Source organism: Ambystoma mexicanum, chromosome 2q, assembly GCF_040938575.1.
Source record: "Ambystoma mexicanum isolate Mex_15411 chromosome 2q, UKY_AmexF1_1, whole genome shotgun sequence".
Taxonomy (NCBI): Eukaryota; Metazoa; Chordata; class Amphibia; order Caudata; family Ambystomatidae; genus Ambystoma; species Ambystoma mexicanum.
The window spans coordinates 650,512,033-650,532,528 of NC_090924.1; the positions used below are offsets into that span (position 1 = coordinate 650,512,033).

Here is a 20,496-nt window from a genome sequence, read left to right on the forward strand (position 1 = left end):
GGTAGCACAAACATGATGCCCAACCCCCATGCTGCAGGACGGCAGCAGCATACAAATGCAAAGTAAGTCAATATAGGTGGCACAAACATGTGGCCCACCCCACAACATGACAGGTGACCATGGGGAGGGTGGAGGATACACACAACATCACAGGATCTACAGGTATAATTTCTACAATCTTCACATGCACATTGACTTATTTTACTTAATTATTCATTGCAACACAAGATGAAAATGGGATTTGAGATAACATTGGTTTTGATAGGAATGGGGCATAAAATGTGTACAGAACTCAGTTAGCAGGTAACATTACTAGAGTAGATATGCAACAAAGTACACATACTAAATTCTGCAGCATATGGACAACGGAGTAAGAGGTGGTGGTTTAGTAAGTATGCATATGGCTATATAGGTTTGACATAATCGATGTTTCAGGTGGCTTAGATTGACCCGTGACCAACTATCTTCAATTACTTGGTAAGCAGGGTGAGCTTCTTCAAAGCTGTGTGAGGGAAAAAGATAGAGAAATAAGGGTGCCGCCGTGATGGTGTAGGTAGTCAAGAGCAATTAGCAGGGTGGTGGGCCATACCTTAAGCGTTGCGTAATTTTTCCTTTCTGAAGTCATTCTCACGGCAGAGGCACAGAATCCATAATGTTGACCCACATTGAAATGTTGTATCTAGAGGGGTAATATACAGGCCGGCCGTAAGAGGACGATATCAGGCATCTGGTTGGTTGATGGGTGAGCAGCAAGTTTACAAGGTACCCTTGTGAGAAATCATGAAGTGCCATTTGCAACAGACACATGTATTTACATTCAATTCCCTGCTGGACAGCAACCTCAGTACTGGCATATTATCCAAGCTTTTCTGGGTACGTATGGCAGTAGCAAAGCTGTTTTGAGATCTTTTCAGCTAGCTCAAAACATGGTCAATGAGACCACCTTATACTCTATCGTCGTCGTAGTAGTAGGTTTGGTATTTATACAGTGCCTTTATCCCATTATTATGGCCTCAAAACGCTTGTGGTGGGAACACCCTCGAGGGACCCAAGTCAAAGGTATGGTAACATTTTCAGAAGGATTAGAATGCCTGTGTGCATTTGGCTAAGATATGCAGTTAGGTGGGCTGGTCAAGCTCCAGTAAGCTGCCATAAAGGTCAGGAATGTGGATGTGTGTTGAGGTGGTAAGGAGATTGCAAGAAACTCATATGTCCAGGTAGGCCGAACTTTGTCATAGGTCGTCGCTGCATTCTGATGGCAGAGGTGTTGTGCTTTGCATTTTAGTTTGGTGTATGGAGGCGAATCATTATGTGTCCAGCTAGACTGAATTTGTTGTCGTAGGTCATCGCTGCATACTAATGCATATGGGTGTGTTGCTGTGACTGCGTCAAATGTCCACCGAAGTGGTGCATAAATACAACTTTGAAGGTCAGAAGAGCTTTGTGTTTGATGTAGCAATGTGATCGAATTGTACAAATCATAGGCGGAGAAGACATTTTTGTACTGCAAAACCGGTTAAGCCAGCAATCACAATAGTAGAGAACGCAATAGAAAAGAGCACGGAGAAAGTGAATAAAACTTGGTGGGATGCCCAAGAACAGGAGTCATTAGCTCAGAGTAATACTAATCCAGTCCTGGAGCGGCTCTCTTCACCTCAATGGTAACATTCATTTCCCATAGCCCCTTCTACACCAGCTTTGCCAATCCCTTTTCCTCTTCCCCCACCGCATCCAAGAATACACTGGGGCTGTGCCTACCCAATCCTCTCCCTCAGCACCGCTTTCCCACGCCCCCGTCCATGCGGCCTTCAATCAAAATTGCTGATGTCCTTAAAGTCGCTGCTAATCCTCTATCCCTTCATTAGCCTCCCTCCTGCCCCCCATCCAAAGATACACTGGTGCTGTCCTTACACCTAGCCCGCCCTCCTCAGCACTGCACTCCTTCCATTTCCCAGCCCCCTACCCTGCACCATCCAAAACTTTACTGAGGCTGTCCTTACGCCTTTCCCCACACCATCATCTACTTTGCAAACTGGACCCAATTTCCTGCTGCCAATTGCCCGACTCTGCCCAATTTGACCCTTAGAGCCAGACCAGGTGCCTTGGCTTGGCCCTCCCCTTTGGTTTGCTGGCTCTCTCAGCTCTACATGCCAAGGAAGCAAGGGTGCATATCTTGTTCGAGTTTGCTCTTCGTTTCATTCTGAAAGAATGCTACCCCTATGATCTGTGAATTTCTTGATCACTTGTGAGTTCATTACAGAAAGAGTTGAATAGTACCCCCAAATTGGATTATTACTATATAGACCTTTTAGAAACGGCTGTTGAATTTTTTGTGTTACTCACATTTGGGCACACACAGATGAAAAACAAGCACAGATACAAGTAACCTTCAGGTATTCGTTATTAGTAGACGACAAACTAGAAGGCCCTTCAGAGTTGGATGGATTTGTACCACTGGAGAAAGTCATCACCTTTGCTGGTGGTATTTTTGAAAATCTGTCCAATTCATAGTTTACCACCAGCAGACTAGATATTCTTGGAATACTGCCAGAGGTGTTTTAGAAATGCCACCTCCACCAGTGGTAAAGCAAAAAGGTGTTTGTTAAAAATGTTTCTGATATTTCCACCTTCAATGTGAAGGAAATGGAGTAGGTACAGTAGTGGCTTATGCCACTACTGTACTTTATGCACAAAACGGTACATTCTGACCCTTGTATACACAACATGAGTAGGGTGGTAATCATGGCCCTTTATAAAAGCTTTTTTCAAATGTACTGAAGGTAGCGCCTGCACTACCCACCTGTAAAGTAAAACAAAGTTTCATGCACAAAACGGTACATTCTGACCCTTGTATACACAACATGAGTAGGGTGGTAATCATGGCCCTTTATAAAAGCTTTTTTCAAATGTACTGAAGGTAGCGCCTGCACTTCCCACCTGTAAAGTAAAACAAAGTTTCAAAATAAATATGGGGCCAAATTGTTGTTTTATCTCCACCTTTTAGATGGAGGTAAAAATTCAGCATTGTATTGTATTGCATTGCATTTATGTAGTGCACCAAGCCCAAAGGCATCTGGGCACATTTCTTACAGAAGCATATAATAAATCATTCACAGTAGCATACAGAAGTATTTACAAATGCATAACAGGTAATCACATAAAGTATGTACAGAATAGGAATCTGAATGCGTTGACAAAGTGTATAGCACTCAAAGTACAGGTTCACTCAGTTTGAGCCAGGTTATTACATGATTTCTAAAGATACAGTAGGAGGGTTCGGCTCTGAGGGTAGCTGGCAAGGAGTTCCACATTTTGGCTGCAAGGACTGGGAAACTGCTGCCTCACGCTTTTTGGAGCTTGAACCTGGGAATGGCCAGACAGCATTAAGTCAAATAAAAACACAGCCGCTGGTATTGCCATGGAATACTGCCGGTGGTATTTGATCAAATCCCGAATTGGACGGACTGGATAAATCGGCAGTATTCACCAAAAATTCCTGATTTTATCATTACCACTCTACTCTGAATTACCCCCTAAGGTTTTCACTTTTTTTGTCTTGTCTAAAATACTATATGTGAGGAGCCAGGAATGAGAGACTGTAAGGGAGGCATGTTATAACACAAAAGGTACAATTTGTAAAACCTTTATTGAATTGTCAGGGTTTGGAAAAACTCCTAATTTGCCCTATAGCTAAGATGGGAGTAGATCATAAAGAAAGAAAACACATTACTAGTCAGTGTCAAATATAAATGGCCTACACTACAAAACCTAATGCCTGCCCTACCTCTTATACAAAAAGCGTGCAAAGGGGAAGATGTATGCAAAGAAAATCAGTGGAAAAATACAAAGAATCAAACTGGCCGAGTCAGCTCTCCTCCCCCACGTTGGACCGCATGGAGGACGGCGGTGCCCGTAGACAGAATGACACACTCTGGCTCAGGTTCTCAAAACAAAACAGTTCAAAACGTGGATTGAGTCCCGCCTGGTCTTCCACGTTAAAGTGGCTCTTCCAGCTTTAACAAAAGTTCTTTCAGAGTTAAAAAAAAAAAAAACAATTTAAAAAAAAGTTTACAGTTCAGTCAAAAGCTCAAGTAGGTCTCCCTCATCGGGCTCGGACCTATCCCTTACAGTACTTGACGGGTTGGGGGCGTTCCCTTCCCCAAACTTTAGTCACCTTTGTTAGGGTTACCTTCCTCTAACTCAGTGGTCTTCAAACTTTTTTGGCCTGGGCCCCCCTGAGCAAAGTTTGGGCAGGCCGGGCCCCCCCAAAAGTGCCAGATGGACAGTATGTAGAAATCGCTATGAACTTTTGCACGCCGTCACCGCATCCTATTCCCACTACAGACCCTGGGCTGTCCCCACCCTACTCCCACCACTATCCCAGTGCTGCCGCCCGCCCATCCTGCTCCCACCACAGTCCCATTACACAAGCATAAACACTACCATACACATTTAAAAAAAAAAAAAAAAAAAATCACCATAAACGTACCTTCTGCAGTGGCCTGTGCGTGGTTGCTAAAATGCCCCGCTCCAGGTTGCTCTGCCCGTATGTGCGAGGAGGTGCAGGAGCCCCCCCTCGCACATACATACATACATACATACATACATACATACATACATACATACATACATGCAGTGCCCCAGACAGCATTTCCAATATGCTATGCAAGGCTGGCGAAGCAAAACACCCCCAGCGTTGCATAGCTCAGTGATCATGTGCGGCTGGGGAAATGAACTGTCAAAGGCAAACAGTGTTTCCCTTTGACAGTTCAGTCAGCCCAGGAGCACTCCCTCAGCTGGAAAAAGCAGCTGAGGGTTGTGCTCAGTATTTTACTGGGCTTGTTCCTCGGCTCCTCCATAATGGGTGAGGTGGCCAGTGGGTGGACGCCCCCTCACCCATTATGGATGAGCCGGCAGGCTTGGACTGGCCTATAGGGCAATAGGGCGATGACCGTACCAAAAATGCAAAATGCTAGTGTAGGCCAGTCAAAATGTGCCACTTTTTTGGCTAATGTGGACCAGTTTGAGGAGTTACTTCACTATGCAGCTAGTAGTTTTGACCATTGTTGATGAATAAATATTCTTTAAACATCACAATTTGTTTACATTTGAACAAAAAACAACCCCTTGGGTACTATTCAAACAGTCTGTGAATGAAGGACTGAATATCCATTTGCAACTGCTGGCCATTTTTTCATTGGTGCCTAAGACCGTTTTATGGTCCAGTCTGACCATGTGAGCTGCCCCTTCCCATTTCCTCCAATCTTAAAAAAAAAAAAAAAAACTTTTTGGGATGCGGCCGCGCCCCACAGTTTGAAGACCTCTGCTCTAACTTATTACACTTCACCTCTGGTCTCCCTCAGTCGGGCTCAGACCTTTTCCTGATGTCAAAGACTTTCCAATGTGCAAGGCTTTTACAATAGACCTCCGCAAGACCACTCCGACTTTCCCTTCAACTCGCACTTGTGTTATTTGCCCCAGTGTTTCTTGGTCTATGGAGTTTATTTATTGTTTGCTTGTTAGGCGCTTATCTCATAATAGTTCGATCACATAAGCACAAGAGTTCAATATTCCGACTCTACTTCCCCCTTTTGTCAGTGTCAAACTTCATCATCACGTTCTTTCAAGTTCATTTACTTCGTTCCTTATTAAGGACACATTTCACCTTTTGGAGAGACTTTCGAGTGGGCTACCGGACCACTCCGCTACTCTGTATAACTGGCTTTTACAGTTATCTGTAATTTAAAGTTCACCACAGGTCTGCCTTTCTTCACGTTCCATCCACACACGTGCAGCCTTCAATTATGCAATATACCTTTGCAACTTCAATCTTCTCTTAACACACACCGGTCTTTCATGTCGCTCGCCAATTCACCGGCTGTGTGCATTCCTCTCTTGTCTTTGCCTATAGATTCACAAATCAAGGTTAATACCACAAGCTTGGCCTCGCCTTCTGTCGTTCACCCGAGAGGGTCGCAGGCGCCTTTGAAACACAATAGTCTCCCCTTGTCTGGAATTTGTCCTTCTCCACGTATCTCTTACGATTCGTTGGAGGCAACGACTTCGTGCAGGGAACTCCTGGCTCTCATCCCTCGATCCGTTGCTCTGCTCCAGTAGGTTCGTCTTCGCCCCAGAAGTTCTGCTGCTTCTCGTGTTCCACGTTTCCCTGAGTGTGTCTCTATGTTCGGCCTTTTATCCATGTGAGGAGAGCTAATGGGTATCAGATGTTGTGATTAAAGTCAAGTGCCTGACTTTGCCTAACCCGATTAGTGGGACATGATGCGTTATGGTTAGCCTTCTTACTCTCAGTCGCCCTCTTCCTCGGCCCAGTGTTTGTGTGGAAAAGGGGTGGGAGTTGGGACATCGGAAAATCCTATCAAATAGGAGGAGTCATGGGTACAGGAAAGGGGGGGGGGATACCGTGTCTCGCCATCAGTCGCCTCACACCCACTCCCTGAGGACACTTCACCCAGGTGATCCACCCGCACTTATCCACCCCCAGGAACTGGATCCAAAAGTGATGGCCATGTCCTGGCCACTTGAATGACAAGTCCCAGAGGACTAGCAAATGAGACATCCTTTGGTTTGCCACAGGACACTGTGTGCTCATAGTTTGGGCTATAAACACATTTATTCAAAATAAAGGGGGTTGAAAAAGCCCTCACTATCCCTACTTTAGGAGGTATTTCCCTACCTTAACCAAAACTAAAGGTCTGGCCAGTGTCAAGATTTCCAAAGCAAAATGTCCTGTGTCTGAAATCCTATCCTTGCCCTCACATTCTACAAAACAACTCTAATATGTGAATGGTAATGTCTTTGACCTTGTAAGTGCCCAAACCTTCAGGTTCAAAATATATGAGAATGCATTACTTACCGTAAAAGCATTTCTGATGGTTGTATCTGCTTAGATTCACATGCTGTGCATAGGTCCGACATCCAGTGGTCACTGCGGAGTATTGCATTTTGTTTTTCGTAGTCGAAAAGGGGACGTCGACAAGGCGTGTCTGAAACACTATCCCTATAGTGACGTGCGTTGTACCCACAATCCCTCACGCGTCGAGGTCCCTCTGTTTGTATTTTTCTGCCCTGAGGGAGCCTTCTAGACGTGAGTGAGTACAGAAAAGAGAGAGATATATAAAGGAAGTCTATGTTCCTTCCATCCGAGCGGGTGGGCGCATGTGAATCTAAGCAGATACAACCATCAGAAATGCTTTTACGGTAAGTAATGCATTCTCTTCTGATGTTTGTTAATCTGCTTAGAATCACATGCTGTGCATAGACTAGCGAGCAGTACCCGGAGTTGGCGGTGGGTTATGAGAAGGAACAGTCGAGAAAAGGTGTCGTAATACTGCCTGTCCCACCTGGGAGTCAGATCTAGAGTGTGTATCTAGACAGTAGTGTTTTGTAAAGGTGTGCACAGAACTCCAGGTAGCCGCTTTGCAGATGGACTCAAGGGGAACATTTGCAATGAATGCTATGGATGCCCCCGTGCCTCGAGTAGAGTGTGCTCTTGGCCTAAAGGGCAGTTCTCTCTTAGCAAGAGTATAGCAGAGAGTGATGCATTGAACAATCCATCTAGAAATAGTGGATTTTGAAACCGCATCTCCTTCTCTTCCTGCTGCCACCGAGACGAAGAACTGATTAGTCTTCCTCAGTGGTCTGGTTCTTTCCATGTAGAACATGACCGCTCTGCGTACATCTAGTGTGTGCAGAGTCCTTTCTCCCAAATTGGAAGGATTTTGAAAGAACGTTGGTAGTTCTATAGATTGGTTTACGTGGAATTTAGAAATAAATTTCGGAGCAAACCTAGGGTGAGTGCGTAGAACCACTTTATCTTTGTGAACTGTAACGAAGGGGTCTAGAATAGAAAGAGCCTGAAGTTCACTTACTCTCCTGATGGAGGTGATCGCTATTAAAAAAGCAGTCTTAAGCGTGAGGTGTTTAAGAGATGCTTTGTGCATGGGTTCGAATGGAGAGCCCATGAGTCTGGTAAGTACCACATTAAGGTCCCATCCGGGAGTTGGGTCAGCTATCGGGGGGTGTATTCTCTTTACTCCCTCCATGAAGGCCTTTATAACAGGGATCCTCCACCACGACACTGAGTTGGGAAGTGGTGTATGCAGAAAGTGCCGCTAGGTGTACTTTAATGGAGTTAAACACTAGACCTGAATCCAATAGGTGGGTCAGGTATAGGACTACATGTGTGGGAGAGCAGTCAATAGGGTTGATGCTTTTACTCCTGCACCAGATGACAAATCTTTTCCACTTGCTAGAATAGCAGTGGCGAGTGTTCGGTTTTCTGGCTTCCCTGAGGATGTCCATGCATCTTTGCGGGAGTTGTAGATGTCCGAACTCTATGATTTCAGGAGCCAAGCTGCTAAGTTCATGTTCTGGGGGCATGGATGTAGAGTCCTGCCCTTGTCCTGAGACAGCATGTTGTACGGGCAGGGGAGTTTTACTGGGGGGGGATAGAGACATCTCCATCAAGTGAGCGAACCATGGTTGTCGTGCCCACATTGGGGCCACTAGTATCATGGTCACTTGTTCCTGGTGCATCTTGTGCACCACTCTGTTGAGAAGGGGAGTCGGGGGGGAAAAGCGTAAACAAATTTCCCCGACCATTGCATCGATAGACCATTCCCCTTGGATTGGTTCTGGGGGTACCTGGAGGCGTAACTTAGGCATTGTGAGTTTTCCAGGGTTGCGAACAGGTCTATTTCTGGGAATCCCCATTGTGTGAAGACGTCGAAGACGATGTCTTCGTGCAGGCGCCATTCATACTCTTCGGGCAGGGGGAAATCTCTGCCGAGACTGTCTGCCAGCAGATTGAGTTCCCCGGGTACATGTAGTGATAGTAGGAACATGTCCTGTTTGAGAGCCCACTTCCATATATTCTGGGCCAGCTTGGACAGGCCTGGAGAGTGGGTGCCCCCTTGCTTGTTGATGTAGTACATGGCTGTGGTGCTGTCTGTAAGGACCATTACTGTTTTGCCTTGTAGGTGTTTCTGGAAGGCTCTTAGCGCCTTGAACACAGCTAGTAGCTCCAGAAGATTTATGTGTTTGGATGCTACGTTCGGAGTCCACACTCCGTGAGCAGTCTGATGGGATAGGTGCGCCCCCCATCCTGTGAGGGATGCGTCTGTGGTTAGAGTGGCTTCCGCCGCGGGTGTGGCAAAGGGTTTCCCTTTCTCCATGTTTTCCTTTGTCCACCACCGTAGCGAGAGAACCAAGGCTTGCGAGACCACAACTAGATCCTCCCATAGTCCGCTGGCCTGACACCACTGGCTGTTGAGCCACTCTTGCATTGGGCGCATGCCCAGGCGCGCGTGAGGTACCAAATAAATACACGACGCCATCATTCCTAGCAGGCGCATTGCTTTGCGTACCGTCACCTCTCGACCGGTCACATATTGAGGGATTTGAAACAGCATGTTTTGGACCCTCTCTTTGGAGGGGAAGACGAGGCCGTCCTTTGTTTGAATTAGAGCCCCTAGGAATTGCTTGATTTGACTGGGGTCTAAACTGGACTTCTTTTCGTTGATGGAGAAGCCCAACTTGAACAAAAGGTCTACCGTCTTTTGGGTATTGGAGAAGCATTTTTCGTAAGAATCCCCTGTTATGAGCCAGTCATCGAGGTAAGGGTAAACTGGGATGGACAACCTGTGCAGGTGGGCCGCTGCCACTGCCAGCACCTTCGTGAATACCCTTGGTGCTGATGCTATGCCGAAGGGTAGCACTTTGAACTGGTAGTGTTTGCCCTCTATCATGAACCTGAGGTATTTTCTGTGCGCTGGCAACATTAAAATATGAAAGTATGCATCTTTCATGTCCAATGTTGTCATGTTATCTCCCTGAGAAAGCAGTGGGATCACTTCCTGTAAGGTTACCATACGAAACTTTTGGGGTTTGATAAACCTGTTCGCTGGGCGCAGATCTAATACAGGGCGCATGGTTAGATCCTTTTTGGGTACAAGGAAGTACACTGAATAAATACCTTCCGTTACCTGAGATAGAGACACGACCTCTATGGCTCCTTTTTCCAGCAGTTGTTGTACTTCTTGGAGAAGGATGGCAAGATGTTCCGGTGTCATGCGACATCCCCTCGGGGGTCTGTAGGATGGGGAACTGTTGAATTCGATACAGTATCCGTGGGCTACGGTGGAAAGTACCCAATGGTCTGACGTTATCTCCTCCCATGCCGGAAGAAAGGATGTTATCCGGCCCCCGACCGGTGTTGCATGGGAGGGGACGCGAATCTTCGCGTCACTTGGAGTTGTTGGGGGCTTGGGAGCCTCTGGGGGTGGATCCCCGACCTCTCCCTTTACCCCGGCGTTGGCCTCTTTGGCTGTACTGCCCACTATTGGTCTGGTAATTGGTGGCAGGGTATTGTTGATGTTGACTTTGTTGTTGTTGTTGGCGTTGGCCACGAAAAAAGCGTTTGTTGCCATAGCCGCGTCTGGTAGTGGGCTTAGAGATTTGGTCAAGAGTCTTGAACTCTTTTTTAGCCATCTCTAGAGCTTCATCCACCGCTTTCCCGAAGAGGTTCGAGTCTTCCACAGGTTTATTTATTAAAGACGCCTGTGTCTCCGGTTTAAACCCTGAGTTGCGCAGCCATACATGGCGTTTTAGGAGTATTCCCTGCACCAGGGGACGTCCCGCTGTTTCTGCCGCGTCCAGAGAGTTTTTTACAATGCTCTGGTTCACCTGGGTTCCTTCGCCAATAGTTGAAAGTAGGCGTGTACGTAAAGGCTCCGGTGCTTCCTCGGCGTCCTTGCGCAGTTTGGCCCACTGCGCGTCTGCATAGCTAGAAAGCAAAGAATTGTTGTTCGCAATTCTTGCTGAGAAGGCAGCCGAGGAAGTTACTCTTTTTGCAAGGGCATATAGCCTTTTGCCCTCCTTGTCAGGAGGTGCCTCACTGGTGGAAAGTGGTACCCCTGCCCTCTTTCTAGTATTAGATACTGCTAGGGAATCCGGGATGGAATGTCCCCTAATGTAGAGCGGGTCTGAGGGAGAAGGAGTGAAAAGTTTTTCAATTCTCGGATTGACCCCTCTGATCAATGCGGGAGTGGCCAGCGAAGGGATGATTCTTCTCTTCACTGAAGCTAGGAGGGGAATGGTCTGGCTGACCGGGGGTTTCTCTTTAATTACTTTTTCCACAAAGTCTAATTCTGGAGAGAGCTCACCAGTGTCCAGTTCAAAATGTGCTGCTGCTCTGCGCAACAGTGCATTGAAAGTGGGCTGATCGTCAATTGGAGACGTGTTTCTAACCGGTGAATTGTCAGGAGGATTTAGGTTTAGGACATCAGTGTCGGAATATACTGATGGGGATTGCCAGGGGTGCGAAGGTCCTTCTTCAGTGTCTTCTCTGAAGCCTTCTTCTATAATGCCTGGCCTGTCTTCCAGACATTCCTCCTGGTTCTGTCCTTCTTCATCGTCCATGAAATCATCCTCCTCCTCCAAGTATTGTTCCTCCCCAGTGAGGTCGTATATGTTATGGAAGTCTGAGGCTGTGTCCACCTGGGGATCGACTAGCCTCTGATTTTTTTTTGGCCCTGGGGTCCTCCTGAGGCCCTTCTCTAGTCCTCTTGGGAGTTTGAGAGGTCTGGTTATTCATAAACCTTTCCATCCTCTCCATACAGAGGTGGAGTCTTTCCATGGTTTCATGGGGTACCCCAGAGCGGTCTGGCGGGGGAAAAATAGAGTCATCTAGCTGGAAACGGCTCGACCTCTCCCAAAGCGTCGAGGAAAGTGTCCCGTCGCCCTCCGAAAAACCTTCAGGTGTGCTGGGTGACCCCCCCGACTGAAGGGGGTAGTCCCTGCCTTTCTTCGGGCTTTTTCGGCGTGTCTTTCGACTTATGCGTAGCGCTCGACGTGTTCTTCGGCGTACGCTTCTGGGCGTCGGCTACAGCGATCCTCGCCAAGCTTTCGGCGACTCGTTTGTCGGCGACTCGTTTGTCGGCGGAAGCTTGCGTTTGACGCTATGGGTGTCGAACGCTCTACGGAGGTATGCGCCTTCTGTTGATGCGCGCCGGCCGATGGTTTGGGGGCGGCGCCCTTATTTGCCGAAAGCCCAGTCGCTGGTCGCGGCTGCGGTTGCGAGAGGGGCTTCGAACCCGAACGGTCCGAGGAGGCCGCCGGTGGAACCTGCGTCTCCTTGGGCGCCGAAGCTCTTTTCGTCTTAGACGAAGAAGAGCCGTGGGTTGTGTGCTTATGTGAGTCTTTGTGTGCGTCAGTGTGCCGGGGTGTTCATCCCCATAAGCAGGGCGTGAGCCGAGCCCGTCGGGGCCGGGGACAGACGACGAAGCGCGCAAGCGCTCCTTAGAGGGGGTTTCGACTTCCGTAGCGGAGGTCGTGTTATCGCGTTCCTCGTCACTGTCGGTGGTAGCAGCGGCGGGTGAACCTTCGGCCTTCGACATCGCATAGGCCGCCCACCTTTTAACCCTACGGTCTTTTAGAGTTTTAGGCTTAAGAAGCCGACAAGCCGCGCAACCTTCCTCCTTGTGATCGAGGGGCAAGCAGCGGTTACACCGTGAATGCTTGTCCTTCCAAGTAAATTTGCCTTTGCAAAGCGGGCAAAACCTAAATGGTGTCCTCTCCATAGCCGAGGCAATAAATGGCGATAAGCACCCCAAGGGAAAGGAAGGGGAAAGGGAAAGGAATTCTCAGAAAAGACCCAGAGATGTCCCACGACCCACATCTCCCTACTGTATATGGCCTGCGAGGCCAGGCCACGTGTTCGGCAGCGCCGAAGAATTTCCTCCGCTCGACCCTCCGTCGAAGATCTTGCTCGGCGGAGAACAGCTTACAACTGCGTCGAGGGAGGGATTATTAATATTATGAGAAAAAACGACCAAAGGTCGAGGAGTTGCAATGTCTCTCGAGGAGCTCTGCGTGAAGGCGACCAGAAGCTGGGCGGAAAAAAACAATCTGAGGGACCTCGACGCGTGAGGGATTGTGGGTACAACGCACGTCACTATAGGGATAGTGTTTCAGACACGCCTTGTCGACGTCCCATTTTTTGACTACGAAAAACAAAATGCAATACTCCGCAGTGACCACTGGATGTCGGACCTATGCACAGCATGTGATTCTAAGCAGATTAAACATCAGAAATAGAACTACAACACCAAATGTTCCCAATAGATAAAGGTCACAGATGCAAGGGACAACTCCCTACCCTAGGTGTCTCTTAAGGATAAAGTTCACTGTTCTGGGTAACAACTCCGTTTGCCCAGGTTTCTCTTCAAGGCACCTCAAATTCCTAAGGGCATGACTCTTCCTTAGGGGTCCTTGTTCAACAAAATACTTGTATACAAAAACCAACTAGGATACAAGTCCCAACCTCGTAGGATACCTGATGTACTCTCTCCGGTCAGGTTCTGTTTAACTTTGCTTTCAGACTTGGCTTTGCCTGGTGTATTCCCCTGCCAGGACTTGGTGTGATTTAATTTACTTGCTTTCGTCTGGTTTACTCTCCTGCCAGGGCTTTTCATCTGATTTTACTTCATACAATTGTATGACTTATTTTTCTCTCACATTCATCTGCAAAACCTTTTTGGACAATATTGGATTTTTATATTCCTTCTCATTTGCTTCCTACACTTTGGTCTTTCTTGGGCAACATGGCCGAAGTGCCCCGGTTTTCCATTCTCTCTCTCTCTCTCTAGGACTCACCAGTTTCTTGTGGCATCCTTCGGTTCCCTCGCGGTAGACGGGAGGCAGCACTCCAATTTCCCGGCTCCACCTTGCGGGTTCCCCGGCGTCTCTGAACAGCTTCAACGTCCTATGTGGCCCACGCTTTCCTTTGGGCTCTTGCATCGTATCTGGGTTGCAGTGAGGCTGCTTCCAGGTTCCCGTGGCCGCTATATTTCTTCTTCCTTCACTTTTGCGTTAGCCGCACGGTGAACCAGCCTCTGCAGTCCTCCGGAGCATGCCTTCCTCCGGAGCCTGCAACGGTCAAATAGACGTCCTCACAGGCACTCTGTCAACACGAGAGGGCTTGTTTAGGTAGCATTCTACCACTTCATGCTGGATAACGCTCCCCCCCCCCCCAACAATATATTTGTTTGGTATTTTATAACAGATGTCGGGTCAGATCAAAGTACAGGCGCAATTAGGCTTAATAATGTGAGACAGCATAAATACCATAGGGCTGTACATTTGTTGGGCTTAGTACATTACAATTCCATGATCAGGTGGTCGATCAGGAGATGCATAGGGGCTCAATTCTTCGTACAGCATCGGGTGGTTGTCTCAGTATCCCAGGGAATTGTTCTGCATAGTCAAAAAGAGGGGACCAAGTGTGATAAAATCTCCCCATGACGCCCAGTCGAGAGACCGGTATTTTCTCTGCCACTGCGGTCCCAGCATTTTGGCCACCACATAGTGATTGCCAGGCCTACAGGTTGCTTCCATTGATGGGCGATAGTAATTTTATCTGCAGTGAGAAGGTGGGTAATCAAGTCCGCCAAGTGTCCCGTAAGTGCGAACGTCCCACCGCCTGTGTCCCCCAGTAGCACAATACCCAGGTCCCCTGGTATTGTCAATCCCGTGATTAATCTAACCTGGTACAACAAATCCCGCCAGAATTGCATTGACTTTGGGCAAGACCATAAAAGATGGAATAGTGATCCCACCACTGTGCATCCCCTCAACAAAGTGGTGACTGCCCCGGATTACAATTGTTCAAGATTTCTGGGGCGACATACCACCTATAACATACTTTCACAGCCCCATCTTTATTCGTAACACATTAATAGGTTTTGTGCATATGGGACCAGATCCACCCCCCATTCCTCCAACTCCTCCAACTCCAGTTCTCTCCCTAGGTCCCTTTCCCACTTAAGCATATAGTTCTCCTTCTTGCTGAGGTCACCTTTCTCTAGGAGCTTGTATAGGATCCAGGTTTTCACCCCCTCAGGGCCACTGACGTTAATATGTGTTCCAGCAGGTTAACATCTCTGCTCCCTTGCGTTCTTATGTTGTGCTGCGACATCCAGTGCCGGAGTTGGGCATATCGGAATCTTTCAGTTTCTGGGATTTGGAATTTCATTTTTCATTCTTCGAAGGAGAGTAGTGCCCCATTGGTATAGAAGTCCTTAATTTGCCTCAATCGCCCCTCACGCCAGTTACTGAACCCTGCTAGCTTGAACCCGAGTGTGAAGTCAGGGTTATTCCATACTCGGGTGAGGTGTCCAAATGATCCCCTATGGACGCAGTGGCTTGTCGCCCTCTTCCAGTACTGAACTGTGTTTTTAGTGGCCAATCGCGGCCCGGGGCAATGCGAGATGTTGCGAGGTGTGGTAGGGTGGATAGAGGGGTCGCACACAAATACTCCATTTGTTTCCACAGGGGCTGGTTGGTATTAGCCTGCCATGTGAATACGTGTGATAATTGTGCCGCCAAACTATATCTCTAGACATCTGGGACCCCAAGGCCTCCCATAGCCGCCCCCTTGAGCTTCACTCTTAGCAATTCTTGGTTTTTTCCTGCCCCATACACAACATACCCTTTCCTAACTTTTGGAGCTCTCCTGAGTGTATGGTTACCGGTAACGCTAGGCACTGGTAGAGCAATCTCTGAACCAAGTTCATTTTCAGTGCTGCGATTCTCCCCAGCCATGATACCTCTCGTTTGTGCCAATGCTCCAGGTCGCTCAATAGGTTTCGGAGCAGTTGTGGGAAGTTGGCCCGGTACACAATCTCAGTTCCGTTTGGTATGTTGACCCCCCCCCCCCCCCCCCAAGTAGGCGATTAGTGATTTGGCCCAAGGGATGTGACTGATGTTTGTTAGCGCTTCTCTGCACTTCTGGGTAATCTCTATTCCCAAGACCCTCAACATTTCCTAATTAACCCTGAAGCCCAAAGCCTCCGGGTAAAGTTTTTTAAACATCAGGGCACCTATAAGCTCAGAACCACTAGAGCGTATCTGGTGCCTCTCGTCCCTGGTGATCTGCATCACTCCATTCTATGCATTACTCCATTCAGCCCTTCGTCCCAGTATTTCTAGATGCATGGGAGTTGTAGGCAGTTCCTAGAGTTTTATGTGTGTGTAGAGTATTGCAAGGTGTTACCAGTAGGTCTTGTGGATGATTGATGGTAATCAGCACAATAGGCCATCAAGGCTTGCAGAATGGAGGGGTAAACCACGTCTTTTCCTAAAAGGGAAAGGGGGACACCACATCTCATCCGATGACGTATCACCCCTCTGAGGGTCGCGCCTCCTCCCATGTGGTCCTCCCTTATGTCACCGCCCCCAGGGTCAGGATCAGGTAGCGGCTGCTGTCCCCTGGCCACATGGGAGAGGCTACCACCGGGAAAGGAGTGATATGATCATATTCATCACATATATGACCAGCAAATGACACATACAAATCAACAAAATTCACATAGATACATGGCTACATCCTTCCACATACCCTTTACCCAGTCACAAATACACCCAACACATCACCGCAGTCACATACAGACAGACTCCACCTTCCTTGAAAACACAAATAAATATGATTGGTCACTCTTATTGCCTCTCCATCACCAGATACCAGGTGGAGTCCCCCTCACAGTTACCCCTGCTTCCATACACAGAATTATGCAGCCTACCTTCCAGGAAAGTACATCTGTGCACTGTAAGGAACTCATGGTGGCAACAGTAAAAACAGACACAAGCGATAATAGTTCAAGGGTGTTTATTGAACAATAAATGCAGGGTGGAAAACGCCTAACTTAAATCTAAGATGGGAGCAAGCGTCGACCATCAAATGAAAAATAAGGCAGTCCTAGTGGCTTTGTGTCAAATATAAAGGCCTATACTAAAACAAATATTTAAAAAAAAAGTTTTAAAAACTATTGCCAAATCCTTACAACCAATTATAGAAAGAGTGCGGGATAGGGTTTTCAAAAGAAAGAAGTGTTCACAAATAATATGTCAGGATGCGATTGCCAGGGGTCTCCCTTCCCCACATTTTCAGCATGGGACAAGGTGGAGCTCTTCAGCACAGCACATGCTTGAGCTTTCCCCAGCATGAACCGACAGTTCAGTATCAGCCATCAGGTTCTTCGACGGTCAAGTCTCTTTCACTAAAAGTCTCTTGCCTTTGAGGGACCGATTTACTCAAGTTCAGTTCCACATATTCACTGGGTGATGGCTTCGCCCTCCCCTGCCCCCCCCCCCCCCCACGAGTCCCTCCTCTTCCGTGCAAAGACCCTTCTCGAATCACAGCCTCCCTCCGCTGGGTTCACTATGGCTTTCCTCTATTTCTCAAAATCTTAATGTCTTTTTAAACAGCATACCTCTGCCAGGTTCACCTTTGTCAACACACTGTTACTTAGGACTTTAGACTTCGCCCCTTTTATCGGCATCCGTCCTCCAGGTTCACTCTCGACACTTTTCACCTTAGTGGGATTCACTACCCTTTACGTTCTCAAAAGGTTTCCTCTTTTGATGCAGGGTTCACGTCCTTGCTTTAACAGTTTGCCGGTCAAAGGCTTTCGATTGTACAGGGATTTTGCTAGACCTCCTATATGACCACTTTGACCTATCTTGGCGGCTCTCCAATGGACTTCTGGTATCAGTAGTTTTCCAACACAGCAGCAACCAGAGTTTCTCGAGTTAGCATCCACTTGGTGCCGGTCCCCTCTGCAGCTGGTTTTCCCTTTACTATTCACAGTTCTTTGAACTCTTCTCAATCTACTACTGTGCGGGTTTCATTCAACAAAGTTCGGTTTCTTATAGTTTTCCCCTTCGACTCACCGGCTGTGATGAACCGCTTGGCTTTCCTGGTCTCTGGAGTCAAGGCTGGTACCACGGTAGCAGGAGTCGCCCTCGCTCCGGCTTATCGGCGTAGGCACGCTCCGGGTACCGTTGACATCTGTTGGACCACACAGACTATTGTTTGCACCCTTATTTTTCCTCTTGCGTAGGCTTCGCGGGTCTGGGACAGAAAGGGCAAGGTTGCTTCACTTCTGGTCACCCTCTCGGTTCCCACCACCTTTCTCCTTCTCTTAAACTGCCAGATCTGGATAGCTGTCTCCTTGTGCGGTCTGCCTTGCTCTTTGTGTGCTTTCGAGCTCCACCTTTTATCCATGTGGGGAAGGGAAAGGGGCATCAGGTGCGTGCGATTCTGGTCAATTGCCTGACCCTTGTATTGGGACATGTCAGGTAAACAGCTCTGCTGTTAGTCCGTTGTCTTTCGTGTTATGCAAAAGTGTCCGTGTCGGAAAAGGGGAGGGACAATGTTTTCAAATGTCCTACGTGGTAGGATGGGGAAAAAGGTATTGGTAGAAGGGGGATACTGCGTCTCACCCGTCGATGTCCCACTCCCCCATCCAGGTGATCCTCCCTCACTTGTCCTCCCCCAGGAACTGGATCCAATAGCGATGGCGGTGTCCTGTCCACCTGGATGACAGATCTCTGGGGACTAGCCAGGGAGACACCTTCAGGTTTCATCTTTCGTTCTGCATTGTCCAAGTGCAGAAACCATACCCACAACTTCCAGCAAGACGCGGACCTTGTCTGGCAGAAGCTAATTAGCAAGGTGGTCTACCATCAACATGTGAGCCTAGGTAATGGTTGGGGGTTGAGTGACAAGGAGTTGGGGACTGAGCAGTATGACAAAGCGAAGGGGTTGTGTGCGAGGTAACGGATGGGGATGGAGTTAAGGTTTAGAGCAAAAGGGGAACATCAGTCTGACATTTCCATTTAAGGAAGGGGGTGAAAGAGGAAAAATACTGCAGGGTGATCGGTTAGGAAAATAGGGCAATTGAGAGGTGCAAATGTGGACAGGTAGGTCAGTAGGTTGAGTGATTCTGCCGAGATCTCTGCCTGTCCTGCATGCTACTGTGCCCAACTGGGGGACAGGATCGGCCCCTCTATTTTCTAACAAAGTGATGCATACTTGCTTTATGAAAATATGTTTAAATTAAGACTATTATATTTTGTCATGTTGCTTTATCATGTGATTTGATGTTTTAAAAGCCAGATTTATTGAACAGTGTACACATTTATCCTGTGAATAACAACTTTCAAGAAAGCATTTTGTTGATTCCAATATTGAAGATGAGAAGAGGAAGTCTCCCCTGCTGTCTAGATATGAAACTGTGGAACCAGGAAGTTGTTGTTCAAATTGCCACCTTACACAATTGGCACATTATGCAAATCAATTTTAAAAATCACTGTCTTGTTTTCCTTAACTGTCTATAGGGAAAATCTCACCCATTTGGATTTATAATCTATAGTGTTACTCCATAAATAAATATTAACCATTTATACAATATGTACTGGTGGGGAGTCAGGATGCCAAGTGAGGTTCTCACGTCGATAGGATGAGGTAGACTGGGGGAGTGCCAGGTATGGGTTTTGTGATGAGAGGCAGGAAGGCAAGTTTGGGTCTTTTGCTGGGCCAGTGTGCGTTTAGCTCTTTGAGCTAAGGCAGACCCCCCGCCACCCCCTGACTCGGCTCTACCAATGAACTCTAGCATTTACGCCACCTTTTTACATTGGTCTAAAACTAAAGATGGGATGGAATGAGATGGGAGGATAAGTAGCCTGTTGTCAAATAAACTGGTAAACGAGGAAACCTGTGCTTAAATCCCGGCTTTCCCATTATACCAAATGATATTGTCGTGGAAAAATAATTTTAATACGTTTGGTATGCAGGGGTGGCCCCTGAACTCTGGTCTCTAAGAAACAAGAAACATAACGGAAAGATGGTGCATGAAAGGAAAGTGGTGGCAATAACGTCTACTACATATACTTGAGAATGTGTGGGTGGGTGAGAAGTTGGTATTGAGTTTGGTTGTTCTTGAAGTTCGCTGCATTGTGGGCTTGGGTCACTGCAACATGGGCCACACAATGTTACTTGCCCCCAGGCCAAATGTTGCCAGTTCTTCCCTGGTTCTGCATTAGTAGCAGTGGTTGTTGCTACACTTACACTGTACAGAGCTTCCTGGGTGCCATTGGAAGCAATAGGGAAGCTTCCAGGAAATCCCATAGAAAGGACACATGACTATTGGAAGATGCCACGTTCAACGGTTTTGTGATGATCTCCTCAATTATTGCAAAGTGAACTGGGGCATGGCCCAGTCAGGTTAGGGATTGGTTCTAGGATGAGCATCCAGAAAAAGATCAATGCTTAATCCTCCCCCTTTTAAGGCACTGCTACCACATCCACTTGTGGACCTTCCCTTGTGTCCTCACCATCCATCTGCATAGTTCTCCAAGCCTGCTAGTAGAAGCATGCATACTTTAACAAATATATCAATCAATAAAGGCCCTCAATTAGTCCTCTTTAGTTTTAATCAGGTGGAATAAAAAATGCCTGCTGGATTGTTTTGGGGCATTATTTCGATCCACCAATTTCACCTTTGGGTTTGGCAACATAAGGCAAGCAGATTAAGGATAGCTATGATGTACTTTTAAGTTGACATATCGGATACACTACTCTGGGCTGCAAATCATATAAACCACGGCATCAGAGATGAAATGGCACCTGGAGCCTCC

The 20,496-nt window shown here is 47.5% G+C and overlaps 1 protein-coding gene across 2 annotated transcripts in view; it reads right to left on the reverse strand.

Annotated features, from left to right (window-relative positions):
- ERCC4 (ERCC excision repair 4, endonuclease catalytic subunit) overlaps positions 1–20,496 on the reverse strand; it is a 469,013-nt gene that overhangs the window by 351,494 nt on the left and 97,023 nt on the right. The window lies entirely within an intron of this gene.